A 22,538-nucleotide genomic window follows, 5' to 3' on the forward strand; every position below is an offset into this window, starting at 1 on the left:
GGCGCTGCTCGGCTGCCGTGTTCCCCAGAAGGTGCAAATTTCCCCGTCCTGGTCTGCCTGGACTCCTCGCTGACTTTGGGCACAATGATTTCCAACTGGCTCCTGATGGCCTTTCCACGGGTACGCGTCCCAGTCTTCTTGAAATATGCGAGGGTCCTGCAGCCTCTCAGGTTCCGCAGCGAGGGAGATGACCTCATTCCGGGCTGACACAGCGAACAATCAACTCTGCTACCAACTTGTTGGGGGAGAACTCCCAGGTATGACAGAGCGATGCTGGAAGTTCACGGACTTGGAGGGCCCAACTCCCTCCCCCAGTATACACAGAGGACTCAGTCAACAGCAAGGTCAAACTGTGGTTTATTAAAACCAAAACCAACAGGGATCGATACATGAAGGCAATCTTTTTCCTAATAACACGTCACTACTCCATCATTACTTGGGCCGTTCTCCAAAAACCTATCACTGTGTGGGATTGGCCGTCAGGAGTATAATAACCTATATGGGTGCATATACATGTTATTCAACTGGCTCTTACATGTCAGGCTGCTGTGATGTCCCATCCCCAATTTACTAACTAATACATAGTTGGAAAGTAGTGGACCTACCATTGGTTCTGGCCCGTTGCTACCCACCCCTAGAGTGCTAAACTGTGACTGGCTAGAGCTGACATCCCCAGGTCTGGGACCCAAAATGGTTCTCAGCTTACTTGCACCTGTTCAAGGTGATGCAAATGATTGTGTCTGTATTGTATCTTGTGTGTACCGCCTTTGCAGACCATGTCCGCTCGTCGCAACACTTGTTGAACATTTGTTGCATACTTGTTGCAGCTTGTGTCTAGGTGTCTGGGATCGGCTCCCCTTTCTGACCCCTGCTCACTGTCCATTGTCTGCTTCAGCTGCATCACGTGTCCAGAGACCGCGAACGCAAGCTCTACAGGCACAAATTATGAGGATTTATTCCATTTTGGTGCAGCTGGTCACTTTGTGGTCTGGGGATTGGAATGTCTTCGTATCTCTCGACCTTGGCTGTGGGATCTGTCTCACGCGTCTTGCTTCCAGTCCAGCCTGAATCGGCTCAGCTCATCTCCTGCTGAATGATTTGAGGCCTGCTGTAATTTTCCTAAGCCTTATAATGTGGTTTCCACATTGTCCATACTATACAACATTCTCTGCGTTAGCTATACGTGGTTTGATACGATTTCACATGCTCTTTTATATGTCCATGTGACTATTGGCTTTAAGCATTAGCAAGCTCGATCAGGATCTTGTGTGCCTTGTGCTTTCTGCGTTTGGCTAATGGCAAAATAACAAAAGCAATGACAGTACGTATATGTATCTGTCCTCTAACTATAGAACTGTACGCTCATGTTCCTCATGTATTCGAGTGTGTGTTTGTGCTGCGCTGTGCGGATTGCACACGTGCTTCATGTCAAACGCTGTCATGGTGTCTCTAATGATGTCAGCAACATGGCTTCTCCACGCTTCATCCAACCTGTCCATATAGGTGCCTCTGACCATAGGATTCGCTCTTCACTCACACATGGATAGATTTGTACAGCACTTGGTCTGTATGGCTGACTGAGAATGTACCTCTCAGTGTATTTGTCGATCATTGGTGCATTTGGAATTTGTCTGAAATAGAATGGGTGGTTGCAGTGTTTCTTGATGGAAGTGGGGGTGGTCCCAGGATCCCGACTCCCTCTTCATGCCCTCCTCTGGTCGATTTGTCGACTACATCCTTATACAACAATCCTTTTTCTCTTGGTTGCCATATCTTCGTTATTCTTCTGAGGTGTCCATAGTAATTCATATGATCATCGAAGGACCAGTTCATATAACAGCACATTCCTTCGGGGTTGCACCACACCCACTTTCCTACATAATACTTTGCATCAAATGGGTTGTCCAACTTCATTGCTCCAAGTGGAAACAATTCACAGGTCGCTATTCTCTCTCTTATCTTGTTTCTTTCTTCCACAATCACGTCCTTTGCTCCCCCTAAGTACACATCCATCAGGATCTGCAGACCGATAGCTTCCTCTGCCGTCTTCTTACACTTGGTGAGGTAGATTTGTATCCCACACATTGACACTGCTGCCAATATCAGTGCTCCCATTATCACCTTCAGTCCATCTGACAGCCATGACGGCATCCATGACCATATATATGCTTTCCAGCTCCGGTCTTTTTCTTCCATTTTGGCATGCATCTGGGATAGTTGAAATACTGCTTCTGACAGTGTACAGTTGTGCTCGTCATTGGCAAGTATGAACGTGCAACAGGAACTCCCAATTTGTGCACAAACTCCTCCTTCCATGGCTGTTAGCAGATCCAGAACATATCTATTTGGGAGTGCCACCAACTTTACTGTTCAAAGCTCTTCTTTTATTGTGTTTAGCCCATTCACGGTGGAGTTGATTGTCACCATTAGCTCTGAACGGGTAATCTGTAGCCATTTCACATTTGTGTATGTCTGTACGGACGGTATTATCGATGCAAAGAACAGCTGTGTCCTGCTGAATAGTCTGTGTTCTACTGGTACTTCATCTAGAGTTATTTCTGATGCTTTTGAGAAGTAATTTCCACCTCTTTACTCTATTCAATTCAGCTGGCATCTCTTTCTTGTCTGTTTGTTCCTCCTTCAGGGACCTCTTCCTCCTTTTTTTGGTGTCCATTTTCGGGAACTCATCGAGCTTCACATCTTTCTGTGGCACAACCAACAACGGCATATTGATGTGTACCAATGAGCAAACTCCTCCCCAATTGGATGGCAGCTTCTCGTATGCCTTTGATCCGTATGCCCAGTAGTGGTCCATCAGTACTGCAGTGCCCATCTTCATTGCTGCATGTTTCTCTATGCTCCTGCATCCGACATTCTCGCCAACTCCTACTTCACTGTTATTCTGATAAAACAGTGCTGGTGTCATCAGGGGTATTATTGGCATTGGCTCAGCTTCATTCTCCACCCTTGTCAGTAACTTTGCTCTCGCCTCCCATTCCTTCAGGCACTTGTCATTTTCTTCCTGTACCTTGCACACTGGTGATTGTGCGAGTGTCAGTGCCTTGCGCCCTACCACTCCATCCTTCCATCCATCTTCTGTGTTTACTTGGCCATACACAGGTATCTGCAGTCTTTCCCAGCACCCAGGCTCTCCTGTTTCTTTCACTCTCATCCAGGGACACAGAAATTCCTTCAGGGTGATAGTCTCTGTCTCTCCCGTCTCGGGCCCATCTGTAATGTACTGTATGGCTTCATCTAACTGCCAATAATTGTTAATCATGTCTAATGTCTTTATATAATTATCTTCATATGGGAACGTTGCTCAGGACATCCATCTAGTGTTGTTGTCTTCCCCTGGAACCTTCCTCGAGTTTTCCCCATCGAGAGCTACATCAAGCATTGGGCTCTTTCTGCTGGTATTACCATTGCTATGAACGTTCTGGAGGCCCTCGTGGCATAGGGGGATTAATGAACAGACATAGCAGCTCTCCCCGGAGGTTTCCTTGCCTACTTTCGTCATGTGTTTGTACCACATGTTATTAGACACTCGAGCAGCTTGGAGATATAGTTGCCCGCCTGAAATGCACCAAGAAATGCATTATTGTTTTTAGTATTGTAAGTAACTCTTAAGCCCTGCGGACCAAATAATCATTTATGGCAAATACAAACACTTCTTCCAACACTTTCCTTACTGATGGGTCTCTGTGTGGTGGGGATAGGGGATTGCTGTGCTCGAGCTGCAGATATATTTGGCCCAAATATTCTATAAAGGCAAGGTAATATACTCCGGGGGATCGTGCTCTGAATCTACTCGGCCTTCTTACAGTATGGACAAAGTGGTTTGAGAAAGTATCCGGGTGGTGGGCAGCGGGCAACATGAACAATCAGTTACATCAGCTTACTTGTTGAAGGTGTGTAGAGAATAAAATAAACAGTGTACCCTCACTCTGAGTCGATGAGCAGTCTGGTCCCTAACTCTGTTGCCCGTGAGCGAGTAACCATTGGATGTCCTCCACTTGGCAGTGTAAGTTCAGAACTGACATGCAAAAAAAGTTCCCGAAACATACACCGGGAGATCACGCTGCAACAAGATAAAAGAAAGGCAGAGAACCAGCATAGCACGGCTATACTCGAACTATTCCCTGCGAGTCAGTGCCCTGAAAAAACAGATAATCAAACTGTAGCCTATACGAAATATAGGGCCACTGCAGATGCCGTTACCCAGATTCGCGATTCTGAGGTGTAAAAATCTTCACAATATCCTGGTGCACTCCTATCAATCTAGTGCCCCTGTAGAGACACAACATACATTGTGGGATACAACCCAACCCCAGAAACACTCCCCGTACAGTACATGCTCAGGGGCTGGCCAGCCCCCAAAGGGGGGCACTAGAGGGACAGCCTGCATAGCGGGCCACCCCTCTGGCCACCCACCTGGGGGTACACAACTCCTCGCCTCTCCTGAGGGAGGTGAAAGTTGGCATTCTCCTGGGGCCAGTCGTATCCGGCCCCATGCTCAGGGAGCACCCATAAGGCTGGGGCTGCTTGGTCTAACCCCCTTTTACTGTAGCCCTGCACAAAGTCCCTCCCACCCTCTACCTTGTTTCATGCACCTGGAAGCCTGGGTAGAACAGATTGGGCCTGGAGGAGCACCCTAAGGTTATTTCCCACCTGATGGCTAGATGAAGGGGATGGTTGAGAAATTGAGTTTAATTTTGTGCTAACTTTTCTTTGCAGTCGCAGGTGAAGTTACAATGTGCTTACAATTGCTTCTGTTAATAAATTGTGTAATTTTGTGCTAACTTTTCTTTGCAGTCGCAGGTGAAGTTACAATGTGCTTACAATTGCTTCTGTTAATAAATTGTGTAATTTTGTTGCTAACTTTTCTTTTTCTGTCACAGGTGGAGTTACGGGGCGGTCCTAGCCAGGGAAGAGTTATGACGCTGCAGGTTTGGCTGTGAGCGATACCCAATGGCCGCACTCGAGCCTTGAGCGGGGTTCGATGGGCACTGACTCCCTTACGGACAGTTGAGACGGGTTTATTATTGCCTGGCAGCTGTTAACCAGAGGCGGAAGTCCGCTACGTTGCACACCAGAAGTGACAAGTGTCATCCAAGAAAGAGGCGGAAGTCTGCTTAGTAACCCCAAGTGCATAATAATGTGTAACTTTAGTGTTACGAACTAAAAGCTTGCGTGGCCTCGACATTGTATTCTTGGTCACTGTCATGTCCGGCAAGGACACAGTTAATGGCGCTAGGCTCCCGACGTCATTAATGCTGATGGTCTATAGGAGGCCTGTGTCGTAGCGCATGCACTGCAGGTTGGATATTGAGGGCATTCTTCGCGTGCAGTGAATAAAGAAAGCTGTTTTTCCAATCAGTGGCTCCGTGCCTTCATTTATTCACGTCGACTCACAGCTGGATACTGCTGCGGGCCGACACGACAATGGCGACGAGAATGGGATGAGTTTGGGTGACCGCCTCCCACTTTCCTACATTTAAAAACATGAGTGCGCTACATAAAAACCCTTCCCACTACACCTACAAAATGTCAGAGGGAGGACAAGAACAACGGAATGGTCACAGTGATGATATGACAGACGCAAGTGCCTTCTGCAGACCTGCGCCATTCGACATGCAAGATCAGCAGTCTTTTGGACCAAGATGGGAGAGATTGCTATGATGTTTTGAAAATTATCTAGCAGCTGATGATGAACAGGCGCCTGATCGTTTCGCAAGAAGATTGCTCATAAATCTCGTGGGAGATGATGTAGAGGATCTCATCCCTACTTTCCCGCCAGAAGAGGTGAAAACGTTTCCTGGGCTGAAAGAAGCATTATGTCCCTACTTTGATCCACAACGAAACATCGACCACGAAAGGCACACCTTCAATACCTCCTGCCAACTCGCAGGTGAGGGCATGGATGCATTTGCGACTAGGCTCTGCAAGCTGTTAGCTCATTGTGAATTTCACAAGTTTTCAAATGAAGCAATACCCATAAAGATCATTGGTGGATGTTTGTCGTCATCCTTCCAAAAGAAGTTACTACGAGAACACCTCGCTGACCACCATTGTCCAGATGGCCAGGACAGAGGAGCGTGCTGACAAGCAAGCGACTAAAATGGAAAGCGACAAAGGACATACAAAGGAACAGATATATCAGGTGACGCCAGGAGGACGTACTCTATACTCAGGTGGCAACCTAACACAAAGTCATGTCTCCACGGGCAGGTGCTATCAGTGTGGGTGACATTTCTTCATGATCCCAGCATGAAATGTCCAGCGTTTGGACAGAAATGCACTATCTGTGGGTGAGAAAACCACTTGGCCATTGTATGCAACGCACCCCCATCTCAACCTCAGGGGTCCACTTATGCTGCAGTGAGGCATGAACCAACTCCATGCAACACGAGGCCATGTAGAGACACCACTAATAGACGAGATATCATGAGGCATGTATGTTATATCACAGGACGATCTACCTCACCCTCGTCAGTTGCAGAAAGAGAACCCTACGACTACACATACATGATGAAGGCGACGATGACAACAGGCAAAAGTGATGTCCGCATGAGGATAGGGAACCATCCAGCCAACTTTGTGATTGATTCTGGAGCCACACTTAACATTACATGGATATATGAGCATCAGAAAATGTCGAACCCTCCATGCCTGGTTCTGTCTGTACTGAAGCTATTCCGGGAGCAAAGGGACCTGTACGCAATCACAGGAAATTCTCCATGATTCTCTGGTACAAGGGCAGACACGCGGATATGGAGCTACATGTACTATAGGGTGAAGTCCCTGGGAGCAATTTATTGGGTCGCCCTACCGCCCACAAAATGGAGATTGCATCAGTAACCTATCACGTGGCAAGATGACTCCATCACACAGATCTTCCCGTCATTGTTTATTGGCCTGGGGTGCCACAAATATGATTTCATAACATTACGCATCGATGAATCGGTCACTCCAGTTGCTCAACACCGCACAAGGATACCGTTTCACCTCCAAGCACAGGTGCAGAAAGAAATACACAGCCTTCTCGAACAAGACATAATTGAGCCTGCCACCGGCCCTACTCCATGGGTGTCTCACATAGAAGCTGTTCCAATAAGGGACACACCCGATGCAATATGCATATGTGTCGACAGGCGAACACAACAATTGGCACACGAGAGGCATCCCAGCATGCACTTGGATGACATGATCAACCTATTGAACGGATCCCGGATCTTCTCAAAACTCGATCTCAACAAGGGATACCACTGGATAAAGATAGACAAGCAGTCGAGATTAGGGCTGTGCCGAATGGCATATTTAGTATTCGGCCGAAAACCGAATAGTTTGTCAACTATTCTGCCGAAGCCGAATATGAAGGAAGCTGAATAGTTGCTTTATTTAATAAATCATGTTCCAAACTTGAAAAAACACCAAACTTTAAAAAATCACAATTTTAAATGCATTCTGTACTTTTATTGCTCTTCATTGAAATTAATGCAGCATCTTTACTTAAAGTAAAATTGCCAGAAAAAAGCAGATTTAACCAAAATGAAGGGACCAAATGTACAGAATGTTGTTGCATATTCAAAACCAGTGCCAGTCAAAGGAGGATGCTTCACAAATGCAAAAGGACTAGGTTGAACGAAATGGATATTGCAATTTGCAACCCACTGTCAAACGCTGGCCCACTTTGATTACCCAACATAAATTTCTAAGAAAGGCCGGTTAGGTAGGGCATATTACTCTACCTGACATAATCGAGCCCTGCTAGTCCCAACTTCCTATTGTGAATTCTTAATGTTTCTCCATGGGCATGGCCCTTAAGAACAAATGCTGCTCACTTTTCACTTATCCTCGCCAATACTCAAACATATGCATTTTAGCATTCCAGATAAAATATCAGATATTGTTAAACTCAGGGCTCAAGCCCTTAAAAAAAAGAAAAAGGGGGACTATGATGTACGCAATGGGAAGTGACATGACAGGAACTGAATGTATCCTAAAGTGAAATATGCACATTCTTTTCCAACTGAAAAAAGTGCACATTGCATATAAACATTTGCCAAAAGAAAAGATTTTCCTGTATTGTTGCTGGCTAAGTATAAAAGGTGAGCACCTTTTATGTCTAAGAATCTGTAACAAAACATGCCCTAAAGAGCAGATTACAATACGAGATATTTTACAGCTGTGTGATAGCAATGTGTCTGGTCTTGTTGCTAAGTGTCTGATCTAATTCTATTCAGTTTTGCAAACTGAAGTTGAAGGCAAGCGTGCCCAGATAGCACGATCCTCCCCGCAATGAGAGACAATAATGGACTCTCCCAGGATGGGAATAAGGCCAGGACAAAGTGCGGGTGAGCTTAAATGGGAGTTTATCAATCAGAATAGGGCATGCAAAGAACTCTGCAAACTCCGAGAGCGCTCTGTCTGACAATAGCAAAGACAGGCATATATATTTACAAAAAACGTCATAAGAACCTACATGCTATAGGGGGCACAAGTTTGTGGGGATTGGGTGGCGACAACTAGCTCTAGGTGCTGCTGCAATGTGGTTTGCCGCGGCTGGAGGACGTCACCAGTTACCCTCGTGGGCTGGGCCTGGCAGGTCAGCTGGGCTCATCCGGGCGGTGTTGTTGTGCCAATCATGACCAGTGTCAGAGATGAATGTCTTTCCTGACTTTCTGCCCTAGGGCCACGCACACCGCAGTCATTCAACATTGCAATATTATCTTCCCTGGTAAATCTTCTGATAGGTTATTCTACAGGTTAATGCAACACAGGAGGAATGCACCTGGAGTGGGGTCTGTCGGCGATTCGTCAATACATGGTTACCACCATCCTGTTGACCGGGTATCAGAGGTCGTGGGGTTGGGTCTCGGGGCATGGGACAGGCGGTCTATTTTATCATGTCTTGTTAGAAGTCATTATGGATGTGTTCTTGTGATGTTGCCATAATATTGGGTGTCCTAATTTTACAGGGGCTATTAATCTAGGGTGGGCCAGGGGGTCATGGAGTCTAAGAAAGGGCGCCTTTGGATCTGTGTTTTAAGGCCGGGGTTTACTGCTGGGTTGTAAATAATTCAGGTGGCAGGCTGTGGCCTTGGGTGCTGCGGGGGAATGCGAATGCTTGAAGCGGCTCCAGCCGAATTGGGGGAGGTGGAGTAGTGCGGCACAGGCCTCTGCTTTTTCGTCTGGTAGGCTTCACTGGGAGGGAGGGGGAATGGCCTTGCATGTGCTCACAAAGGTATTTTCCTCGTGTGTTGCAGACTTTAGGTGGAAGAGACATAAACATTCATATAATATACAATACTCATTAAGTCTTTTCAAAGCTCACATTTTTGACATTGCTAGTGCCATCCATATGGCCAGTTTGAGCACATTACTTGTACACTACGTTTTTAGCAACTACAACATTTTGTTATATGCTTATACATACACGGTAAGTGAGGTAGTAGTAAGGTTGGTGGAGCACGCAGGAACAACCCGCCACTGCGACTGGCGGCAGTGGCACATAGTGGGCTTGGACACACATATGGTGCATTTTCGTGCACCCCTTACATGAGCCCTCAGTATGGTTGCATTTGTCTTCCCTTGCACTCTAGCAGCATTAGTTCAGCTTTGGCGCGGGACTGTGGGGTGCAGTCTTCTTGATAACACACATAACATGAGAAACCACCAGGACGCTTTTACCATTTGCGCATAGCTACAGGGATGTGGGTGCTTCATCCCTAATGTTATATGAGCACCCATCCTGCCCTTTTCATATATTTTACAGGTTTTTTAGTCAGAGAGGTTGTGGAGAGAACGCTTCCATCAAAGGTGGTTTGCTCATTAGTATTTGGGGACTTCGCTTTTGTCAGGGGACCATTGTACAGTTCTTTTCCACCCAGGCCCTGCTGTCCGGGTCATGCTGGAAACAGCGATACACTGCGGAAGGTGAAATGTTAGTGTTGGTATCTAACACTAGCTCATGTCCGTCTGTTCGTGGGAACGGACTCTTAGCGGATCTGCCAGGGAGCTGTGGCCACGGGGATGAGTGATACTCTCCAACGGTGGGGGCGGTGCGGCGGTGCGCAGGGCTGAAGCCATTTTTATTATACAAAATGGTTTCCAGGGCCTAGCTAAATTGAACAGGTTTGGTCAATGTCTCCAGCCAGTGCCCCACCCGCCACCTGGGCCCTGGTGGCAGGGAGGACACCCGGCGAGCCATGAACCTCACCGGGGGGAGAAGAGGCATGGGAGGGGGGTCTCCTGGACCAGTCCTTCCATACATTTCCCCCCTTTCGTTACTTAAGTAACGAATACTTTAAATCCTCCAACCTCCTGCACTCTTCCTCGTCAGCTATAGCGTCATCCCATGCAGGGGTGCCTTTTATGGGCATCCATGCCCTGCATACCCCTCGCAGGCTTTCACCTCTCCTAGCATATTCATCTGGGGTACACGTCAGGTATATACAACCGCTATCCCCTTCTAGGTCCACCTACACTTCCTCGTACCATTCGAGTACCCGGGGCTCTTTAATTGTAGTGTGCCATAGCTTATCTACTATATCCTTGTCATGGTACATGGGCACCATCTGGAATCTTGACATGTAATCTGTACCCGTTTGTACCTGTGCTTCCTGCATAGTTTGTATTGTACCATGTGCGTTACCCATTGTCACCATAATCATTGCACCATTCGGCACTGCGTTGGCACAACATCAAAGACCACCCTGGCATAGGCAGAAAATGAAAAGGAGGAACACTACAGCCGGCATCAAAAACTTGAGTCATTCCCAACCATGATGGGACCCAGGAGAAGATATTGTCGAACCATGTACTTTCTTCTGCTCCACCTTCCATTCTCATTCTTTCTCCTAGGCTATGTACTGCTTCGATCACATGGGACAGGGAGCTGTTATCTGCGTCCTCAGAAGGTACAAAAGTGCAGCAGGCCCTTCCAATTTTTCGGCAAACACCTCCGTCCATTGCTGTCAACAGGTCCAAGACATACCTGTTCTGCATGGTCATTAGCCGCAGTGCTCGTAGTTCTACTTTTATTACGTTGAACCCTTCTTCAGTATCATTTGCCAATTGGATCAGTTCCCAACGTGTGATTTGGAGCCACTTTGCGTTTGCTCGCGCCTGGATGCTTGGGATGAGTGAGGCGAAGAACGTTTCTGCAGAGCTGAATAATCGATATCTGTCCGGGATCTCTGCCAGCAGTTCTGATGATGCTTTTGATATGTAGTTCGATGATCGTCTGTTTCGGGACAGCGCCCCTTCCTTGTTTCCGAAGGACAGGACATATATTTGTGATTCTGCAGTTGGTGGGGCCCCACTCTGTTGAGATTTTCCTCGCATCTCCTTGCCCCCATCAATGTGGCTTTCCGGTATTACCATTAGCGCGGAGTGCAGGGTGGCCAATGAACAGCTGCCTCCCCAGGATTGTGGGAGGTGCGGGTATGCTTGGTTGCCACATACCCAATAGGTATCCATCAGGGCCGCTGTCCCTTTTCTCATATCTGGAATGGTGAGGGTCTTGTTACAGTTCTTGTTTGCCCCCCTGGTGGTTCTCCCGTCTCCCTTGAAACACAGTTCATAGTTTATTTCTTTCTGCAGCTTGAAGGGTTTTTCGATGGCCGTTACCCAAGTCAATTTTGAAATGTGTTCCTTCCATATGGGTGTGCATGTCTCTTCTATCCATTGCAGCTTCTCTGGTGCCACACCCCGCAGTGCTTCAGCCTTGCACATTATTTCTTCGTCCTTCCACTTGTTGTCCGAAATAAGTGTCCCTTGTATTATAAAAAATGGCTCCTCCAAACAGACCACTCCTACTGCCTTTGGGTAACAGGTCTTTTCGTTCTGCAGCATCCTGAAAGTTACCTCATGTGCCTGGAAGGTGTTCTTAATTCTGCACAACGTGAGATGAAGGAGACACTGGGCATCGACAATAGGCAACTCTTTCGGTAACAATACTTTGGGTGTACCTGAAGCATGGGGAATGAGGGAGCAGACATAACAGCTCTCGTTCGTTGTTTGCTTAGCCGTTGCACTCATGTCCGCATACCATTTATTTGTCTGGTGGGGGTGTCGTGGGTCTTCCATTTTGTCTAATCCTAACCCATAATATTCATCATATTTCCTCCTCCCCGCCTCCCTTCTCCGCCTGTTATTCCTTTTTCTAAGGTATTTCCCGGCCTCATGGGCAATGGACAATGTGGGCCCCCCTTTCTCCCTCTCCCCCCCCCCCCTTTGCCCAATCATCATATAATAGTTCATATCTCGCTGTCATCTCTTCATTCTCCTTCTTTATGCTATCTGGCAGTGTGTTTTTGGTTACGGGAGTGGGCCTGCTGGTGGGGGTGTTATATAACCAGGATATAGCAGAGGGGTTACGATCATTTAGACTGCGGGCATTGTAATTAGATAACTTTAGCGGGGAAAGTGTGCTGTTTTGCATTTTTCCCTGCAGACCTTCATTATGCGAGATAGCAACATTGGTTGGTGTCGTGTAATATCCCAATACCAGTTTAGTTCCATCCCATACCAAAAAATCACCTTCTTTAGTATTTACAATTGCCGTTTCATTTGTCACATTAGTCCCGTTGATCCCTCCCCCCTCGTTCATCTCGATAGAGATGGACGCTATCAACCAATACGTAACCAGGCCAAACAGCATTGTAAAAAATAATGTAATGCATATCGACAATCTACACTCATACGAATATCTACATCTCTCAGCTAAAAATTCTCTATATCTAATAAATCTATCCGTTGCAGGCTGCCCGTTAGTTGCCATGGTATTTCCTGTTTGAGATATAAAAGTGCATTAAGTGCATGCATGTAAACATTTTGTTGGCACTACCAGTGCCAAGATATCATGGAAGGGGAATGGAAGTGGGTAGGGGGGTGGGGATGTACAGACAAGGGAGCAGACACTATACATTTTTATCACATTAGTATTTACACATAAGTCCATATATATATATTTTTTTTTTCAATCTTTTCATCTTTATAGATACCCTTAAATGTAATGGTTCTCGTCATCAACTTTCTCAATCAGGTGCATTTCCGTCACACACATGTTCACATTCACTCATTATTTTCATTTGTATTGTTTGCTGTTGTCTGTGCCCCCTCATCCACCTCCTCCCGCACACTATTATATGCCCTTCGTACATCCGTCAAATGTATCCTGTACTTAAGGCCCTTTACTTTTACAGCTGTAGGAGTACAAAATACCACTTCTTATGGTCCGTGGAACCGTGGTGCATTCCACCGGTGCACAAAGCTCCGGACATAAATGAACTCCCCCAGCATCAGTTGTACCAGTGTTTCAGGTTCCGTAAGGGACTCCGTTGTATTCCCTTCTTCCCTTGTTGAATGGTGGGGAGAGCTGCTTTGATATTGCGCACGCTGCCCTAGTTAGCTTTTTTAGGTAGTCTGTGAACTCATCTCCCAATATCGCAGCGCTTCTGTGTGCGTCTGAATGTTGGCGCAGTGGGGAATGTGCTGTGTGCATTCGCCTCCCGGTCACTATTTCGTGCAGAGACAAATGGTGATCCTTGCTTGGCTGATTTCTCAGCTCAAACAGCGCAAGGGGCAAACAGTAAATCCAGTTCTTCTTTAATGAGGAGCATAATTTTGATAATCTTCCTTTTAACAGGCCGTTCATCTTTTCTACCACGCCATTACTTTGGGGATGATAAATCTTGCACAATTTATGTTTTATTCCCAATAGTGTCGTTACTTTTTTGAAGAGTTCGTTCACAAAGTGAGTGCCATTGTCTGAGCGAACTATGTCACAAATCCCCCAGCACGGGAATACTTCCCTTACTAGGAACTTTGCAGCGCTTTTAGCATCAGGTCGTGCACATGGGCCTGCTTCCACCCACCTCGAAAATGGGCATACAACCACAATCATGTAGCGTGCTCCATTGCACCTTTCTCCCATGTCTGCATAGTCCATGTGTAGCTCTCTGAATGGCCCAATTGGTTTTGGAATTGTTCCCCTGAGTGTACGTAATGTCATTCCAGAGTTGTATATCTGGCATGTTGTGCACTCCATTGTCAATCTAGATATGTGCTCCTGAAGACAGGGCACGAACCACTCCTCTTGTATCTCTGCTGTAATGTGTTGTTTCGTGTTGTGTGCTGGGAAGTGTAATTGTTGAAACGCTATTTCTAATAGCTTTACTGGCATTACCACTTTTCCTGAGTTATTTTGTCGCCAGAGTAAGTCTGTTGCTGATTGGCTGCACCCTCGTTTTACCCACATCATCTTTTTATCGCCACTTGCTCCTTCCTGTAACTCTAGTATTTGTGATATGGGCATCGCATTGTATCCCTCTGGGAGCTCTTCGTTTGTCTTGTGTTGCAGCATGTACTCACCTGTTTCATGTTTTTCAAAGTATGAAGCTTCCTTGCCAGCAGCGTCCGCTGCCGCGTTCCCCAAAGACACAACGTCTGTGTTGGACGTATGTGCTTGGCACTTCACTATTGCTACCACTGTCTGGTCCTTTAGGGCCTCAATTAACTCCTTCAGCAATTCTGCATGCTGCACTGGAGTCCCATCTGCTCTTCGAAAACCCCTCCGCCCCCATCTTGCCAGACCTCCATGTACTGTTGTCGTCATGTAAACTGAATCTGTGTATATTGTTACTGCACAACCTTTAGCGGCATGTAGTGCTTCTATTAAGGCAATCAGTTCTGCTGCCTGTGCTGAGAAATGGGATGGAAGGCGATACTGCACTAGTGTCTCATACTCACCTTCTTCCCACCTCACCACTGCCAACCCCACATGTTTCTCTCCCGTGTCCATGTCAATTGATGCTGACCCATCCACAAAGTACACCTCCCCCTCGCTCAGGGCATTCTCGCACACCACCGTGTCCTCCCCTGTTTCCCCTGTGTAAGTTGCACAGTTGTGTTCCTGCATGTCCTCCAGTGTGCATGCTTCTGTAATGAATGTTGCTGGATTCACTGTCCTGCATCGTACCACATTGATATTGGCGCTCGACAATATTATCTCATAGGCAGTTGCTCGCTGTGTAGTCAGTGTACTTTTTGATCTTTCAAGTATTGCAAATAATGAATGTTCCACAAACAATTTGACGGGGCATCCCATTACTATTGTGGCACTTTTCTCAATGGCGAACGCGGCGGCGGCGAGAGATTGCTCGCACGTGAAGTGTCCTTGCATCACCGCATCCAAGGTGCCACTATAGTAGGCCAATGGTTTGTGTCCCAGAGAAGTTTTTTGTGTCAGTACAGCGGTCATGAGTGTTCCCTTACAATGTGAAAATAGGAAAAACTTGCGTTCATAATCAGGGTTGGCGAGTACTGGAGCACTCGAAATCAATTCATTTAGTGACTTGAATGAGTCACTCATCTCTTCTGACCATTCTATTTTCCTGTTCTCGTGTTGTGCCTCCTTGAGTGCTTGCAGTAATGGTCTCGTGTAGGCTGCATAATCTAATATCCATGCTCTGCAATAATTGCACATTCCCAGGAATTTCTGCATCTCCTTCACTGTCGTGGGTTCTCTTACTGATCTTATGGCTTCTACCCTGTCAGGGATTATTCTCTTTCCGTCTTTCGATATCAGCTGCCCTTAGTATAAGACCTCTTCCTGACAGTATTGTAGCTTTTCCTTGTCCACTTTGTACCCCTTGTTTGCCAGCAGTGACGGGAGTGTTACTGAGTCTTTTCTGCAAGTTTCTTCATTCTGTGCGCAGACGAGCAGATCGTCTACATACTGAATGATTGTGCTTTCAACTGAAAAATTACCCAGGTCTTTGTGTAGTATGCGGTTGAATATACTTGGGCTCTCACAGTATCCCTGTGGTAATCTGCAATGTTCGTATCTCTTTCCCCCTAAGGTGAAGGCCGTCAGGTATCTGCTTTCTTCAGCCAAAGGGATGGAGAAGAATGCGTTTTTCAAATCGACCACTGTAAAATGTGATGCCGTTTTTGGGATACTGCACAATATTGAAGCAGGGTTCGGTACTAAAGGGAACTCTTTCTGTATGACGTCATTTAAGGGGCGTAAATCCTGGATCATCCTCCAAGCCCCTCCCTTTGCTTTTTTAATTGGGTAGATACAGGTGTTGCATGGTGAGTTTGAAGGCACTATTATTCCCTGAGCTAATAATGCACTTATTGTCTCTTTTATTCCTTCCTCCGCCTCGCGGGATAATGGATATTGCTTTACTATGGGCAGGATTGCCCCTTGTTTAAGTTTTATGACCACTGGTGTCACTCCATGCAAAAACCCCACATCATGGGGGCCTGTTGTCCACAAATTGCCTGGCACCAGTCGCATGTCATCGTAAAAAAATGACGGTGGTGTTCCCACTACTGCCATCAGTTGAACGGGAATTTGCCTAGCCTGAATCAAAATGTCACAAGGCATTGCTATTTCCATTATTATTTCACCATCATTGTCTGAATCAGAGAAGAGATCCTCATCAGATAAGTCTCGGAGGGCAATATTGGCGTTGACGCACAGCACAGTGCGCCATTCACATCCATCCATGTCCATCCCAATTACTGAAATCCTTTTTTTCTGATACCTGTATAGCATGCAAGTCTAATGATACCACTGACCCTGGTGCTATGTCTGGGCGCACTATTGGGCGGAAGATGAATTCAGCGGGTATTCTCCAATCCAGCTTTTTTAGCTTAGGAACTACTTGGGCCAGTGTTTTCAAACCTTCAATAAACATTATTTCATCCACTGGCAGGCCACGTATTTCCGGAACAGTTGTTTGAGCCTGTACTACCAGCATTACACGTAATGGGCAGATTCCTGGTGTTGAACACACTATTCCTCTTTCTGTGAATGATATTGTCATGTTAAGCTTGCTAAGAAGATCCCTCCCTAGCAAGTTTATTGGCGATTGTTCGTAATACAGTAAGGGTGTTTTTACAGTTTTACCCCCCACTGTCACATCCAAAGCTTCTGTATAAGGAACTTCAATTACAGCCCCAGAGAACCCCTGCGTCTCTAACTTCCGGTTAGATAACGGAACCTGGCCCTCCCTAATACATGATTTCTCCGCTCCCGAATCCACCATGAATATGAACTGCTTGACTCCTATCTGCGCCCCTACTAATGGTTCCTCTGCTGCATCGTAGGTGGTAGATAGGACAGGACACGCAAGTGTTCTCTGTAGGCTGTCCTATGCGGGGTGTCCCATAGCCCCTCCCTGGTTGAACACACTCCCTGAAACTACTGATACACCGCTATAGGGGGCTGGTGCTGGGGCTCCATTTGCTGTTGTCGCAAAAGGGTTGCCTGGGGTGTAGTGCATAGTGTCATTGTTTTGCGGGTGATTCTGTGCTCTGTATTGGTGTCCTTGCCATTGTTCAGTGTACCCCTGCCCTGGGTCCCTTTGCTGTTGTCCCATTGGGAGACCATATGGGCTCCCCGGATGAGGATGGCCATAGTGTTCTACCTCCGGAAACCCGTTCTTTAGCCTACTTCTGCACTCTCTTGAAAAGTGCCCCCACCTCCCGCAGTTCCAACAACTTCCTTGTGCACCCCGGGGACCCTGCCATCCGTTTCCTCCCATTCCCCCATACCCTTGTCTACCCCCTCTTCGATCCCTGTACCCACCTCGTCCTCCTCGAGGGGCCCACTCTTGCCACTGTGGACCTCCATTCTGCTCCTGCTCGTTCCACTGCCTCTGTCTTGCTCCTGTCCAATTCGTTGCCATCCCCCCATGTATTGCTACCAGCCCCTCCTCCTCGTCATCTCCCTCCCTGCTGTGTGGGAGCGCGGCTACTGCCGCGGCGACCTTCACCAGCTTTGTCTGTACTAGTTTCGCTTCGTCTGCCAATCTTCTCTGCGCCACCTCCTTTTGCCTTTCTTTTATTCGTTTACAGTGGTGAACTATTATGTTCTGAATTTCGGGCCAACCTTTTGCTTCAATACCTGCTATTTTGTCAAGTGCTTTTTGCACCTCTTTTGGGAGCCCCCTCTTTATTATAAAATAAAATAATGATGTTGACTGATACCAGGGCGTGCCTGTTTCGGTTCTCCAGATCTCTTGGACTCGAAAAATATAATCCATAGCATCTTCCCCATCATTCATTGTACATTGCATTACTGACTGTAAATCTGGGGTATCTGGGAACGTTTCCGGCAAGGCATCCCACACCCTGGCACGTACTGTATTGAAAGAGGCACCATCATGACGATCGCAGTCTAACGTTACTCCCGGGAAGCCAGCTTTTACCCATACTCTGTCAGCTTGATCCCCAACTGCTGATACTAGCAAACTCTTCACGTCACCTATTGCTAGAGGTACCCCGGCTGTGTGTTTCTCAAAGGCATATATCCACTTGCTTGCCCCTCCTGATAGCGGGGGCAATAATTTTAGCAAATTGGCCTTGTCCATCTGAGCCCAGGGTATATAATTCGGCCTCCCTCCTCCTCTATGTATCAATGGGAGTTGTAGCTTCCCCTTTGTCGTTGTATCTGTACTCATCTTTACTCCTGATTTTCCTAATGGCGCCATTTTTCCCAATCTGTTCCTTAGTCGCCCTGTCCACTCCTCGTCCATTGTTCTCATTGAGCATGCGCGATCCAACTCCTCGCTTCCCCCTCCCATTGCCACACTTAGCCTTTCACCTTCTTCTAAGTCATCCCCTATATCACACAATAGCTCCTCTCTGCCTCCTGTGGTCCTTACCTATCGCCAGTACACCCCTCTCTTCCCTCTAGTTCAATTATCCGTGTTGGTTCTTCTTCTATCCTAAACAGTATCTCTCCTTTTTCCATCCTTCTCCAAATTTCCTATTCTCACTCTGCGCTCCTGATACAGGCTCTGATCTAGCGGTGCTGATTGCAGTCCGCTCACATATAATTTTAATTCTTGAGAGCTCATCTTTGGCTATAGAGAGTCTGGATTCTAGATCCCCTGTCAATTTCTCTATATCCACCCTTGGTGTACTTACCTGCTTTCGTTCCCTATGACTCTCATATGGTGGTGGTGCAGTTGGCCCTTGAGTGGTAGTGGTCGTCATTGGGAGTACATAAGTTGGGTCGCTATATCCTTCTGCGGGCACTGGCTTATTTAGTATTGAGTACAACCTAGTTACCTCAATCGGGGTCTTCTCTTCTGAGAGTATCTTGTCATCTTTTGGTATCAGCAATGGGTTGTCAGTAGTAGATGGTAGGTCAGTATCTGATTCCCTTTTCTTAGGAGGGGGTATTTCTTCAAACAGTCTCCATAGGTCTAATATTTCCCTCCTATTGTGTAGTTGCTTCCCCTTATATTTCAAACAAATGCATGTGGCTACCATATCTAAGACGCTTTTGTCAAATGACCCCCCTTCTGGCCATATCTGAGGTAACCCATCTCCCTTCAACTCTGTGATCCACTGGTCATGATATTTCTTAATCCGTTCTGCGTACCCAGGTAGGCTCTTACAAATATGTGATAGGGGTGTTTCTGCCCCCATACTTCGTACTTACTGGATGCTAGTGTACCTCTCTATGTATGTCTGTCTCTTACTTTGAGCGTGTCATCATGTGAACTCTCGTACTTATGTCTTGTTGAGCATTGGCGCGTTTTCCCGTCACCTGTACAGTATGAGAGTGGCTGCACACAGCCTCTATTCCATACTCTTTAGGGGGCACGTACAAGAGCAAACCATCAATAACTGTGACAATTGAACCCAGCAGATCAAAGAAATGAACACTCACTGTACCACATTACACTCTTCTTTCTGATGTTTCTCCTGGTCACACTTACCGTAACCATACCACAATTACGTATTTCTGACCACCTTTTCACACTTATTATATCAAATATGTTCTGACATATACGATGCATACACACTCATAAGCAGCACTCTATTCACAGCCCAGTTTGTCCTCCCTTTCCAACTGTCCCTGTCCGGCTTAATCTGATATATATATATATATATATCTTTCTAGTTTTGATGTAAAATTATTTTTCTACTTACATTATATCTTTGTTTGTACTAACCCGCTTTTATTTACCCGTAAACCCAGAGCGAAAAATAGAAATAGTAGCAGTCACTAATGTATTTTCCGTGTCTTCCTTTACCAGACACCTTTATCTCATATTCCACTTCTTCATATATTCTTAGTACTAGTCAAGACAGCACTATGTGGCGCCGCCTTCCACCCCCTTGCGGAGCTAGGTTCCCGTCTCTTTATCTCTGTTCACCTCTTATTCCTAATGGCCATATGCAAAGGAAAAGCAAAGAAAGTTTAGGATGGTCTTTAGTAGACCCAAAGTGCCCCCTTTTCAACCAGCCTCGTTCCCCGTCCTATATTTCCTCCCCTGCTCCCTTTAAGGTCTCTCGCACTCAATACTCACGTGCCCGTCTTGAACCGAGAGTCTCCGAAACTGGGTCCGTCCAGGCAGTGTTGCCGTTTGCTCAACGGTCAGCCCCGGCTCCGGCGAGCGGTACTCAAAGGGGATTTTTCAACCGGGATCCCGTACCCTCTCTCTGGTGAGTGCGCACTTCTGAGCGTACCTGTCGCCGTTGGCGGGCAGCCTCCCGGATCCGGCGCACTGTGCGTATCCCTTTTCGACCATAGATTTTCGTGCCAAAGGGGACGGTAGGGATATATATATATATATATATATATATATATTAGGAGAGAAATTAAAATAACGCTTTCGCGGTGACCACTGAAGGCAAGCGTCCCCAGATAGCACGATCCTCCCCGCAATGAGAGACAATAATGGACTCTCCCAGGATGGGAATAAGGCCAGGACAAAGTGCGGGTGAGCTTAAATGGGAGTTTATCAATCAGAATAGGGCATGCAAAGAACTCTGCAAACTCCGAGAGCGCTCTGTCTGACAATAGCAAAGACAGGCATATATATTTACAAAAAACGTCATAAGAACCTACATGCTATAGGGGGCACAAGTTCGTGGGGATTGGGTGGCGACGACTAGCTATAGGTGCTGCTGCGATGTGGTTTACCGAGGCTTGAGGACGTCACCGGTTACCCTTGTGGGCTGGGCTGGGCCTGGCAGGTCAGCTGGGCTCATCCGGGCGGTGTTGTGCCAATCGTGACCAGTGTCAGAGATGAATGTCTTTCCTGACTTTCTGCCCTAGGGCCACGCACACCGCAGTCATTCAACATTGCAATATTATCTTCCCTGGTAAATCTTCCGATAGGTTATTCTACAGGTTAATGCAACACAGGAGGAATGCACCTGGAGTGGGGTCTGTCGGCGATTCGTCAATACATGGTTACCACCATCCTGTTGACCGGGTATCAGAGGTCGTGGGGTTGGGTCTCGGGGCATGGGACAGGCGGTCTATGTTATCATGTCTTGTTAGAAGTCATTATGGATGTGTTCTTGTGATGTTGCCATAATATTGGGTGTCCTAATTTTACAGGGGCTATTAATCTAGGGTGGGCCAGCGGGTCGTGGAGTCTAAGAAAGGGCGCCTTTGGATCTGTGTTTTAAGGCCGGGGTTTACTGCTGGGTTGTAAATAATTCAGGTGGCAGGCTGTGGCCTTGGGTGCTGCGGGGGAATGCGAATGCTTGAAGCGGCTCCAGCCGAATTGGGGGAGGTGGAGTAGTGCGGCACAGGCCTCTGCTTTTTCGTCTGGTAGGCTTCACTGGGAGGGAGGGGGAATGGCCTTGCATGTGCTCACAAAGGTATTTTCCTCGTGTGTTGCAGACTTTAGGTGGAAGAGACATAAACATTCATATAATATACAATACTCATTAAGTCTTTTCAAAGCTCACGTTTTTGACATTGCTAGGGCCATCCATATGGCCAGTTTGAGCACATTACTTGTACACTACGTTTTTAGCAACTACAACATTTTGTTATATGCTTATACATACACGGTAAGTGAGGTAGTAGTAAGGTTGGTGGAGCACGCAGGAACAACCCGCCACTGCGACTGGCGGCAGTGGCACATAGTGGGCTCGGACACACATATGGTGCATTTTCGTGCACCCCTTACATGAGCCCTCGGTATGGTTACATTTGTCTTCCCTTGCACTCTAGCAGCATTAGTTCAGTTTTGGCGCGGGACTGTGGGGTGCAGTCTTCTTGATAACACACATAACATGAGAAACCACCAGGACGCTTTTACCATTTGCGCATAACTACAGGGATGTGGGTGCTTCATCCCTAATGTTATGAGCACCCATCCTGCCATTTTCATATATTTTACAGGTTTTTTAGTCAGAGAGGTTGTGGAGAGAACGCTTCCATCAAAGGTGGTTTGCTCATTAGTATTTGGGGACTTCGCTTTTGTCAGGGGACCATTGTACAGTTCTTTTCCACCCAGACCCTGCTGGCTGGGTCATGCTGGAAACAGCGATACACTGCGGAAGGTGAAATGTTACAGTGTTGGTATCTAACACTAGCTCATGTCCATCTGTTCGTGGGAACGGGCTCTTAGCGGATCTGCCAGGGAGCTGTGGCCACAGGGATGAGTGATACTCTCCAACGGTGGGGGCCGTGCGGTGGTGCACAGGGCTCAAGCCATTTTTATTATACAAAATGGTTTCCAGGGCCTAGCTAAATTGGA

This window comes from Ambystoma mexicanum, chromosome 1p (assembly GCF_040938575.1).
Source record: "Ambystoma mexicanum isolate Mex_15411 chromosome 1p, UKY_AmexF1_1, whole genome shotgun sequence".
Classification (NCBI taxonomy): Eukaryota; Metazoa; Chordata; class Amphibia; order Caudata; family Ambystomatidae; genus Ambystoma; species Ambystoma mexicanum.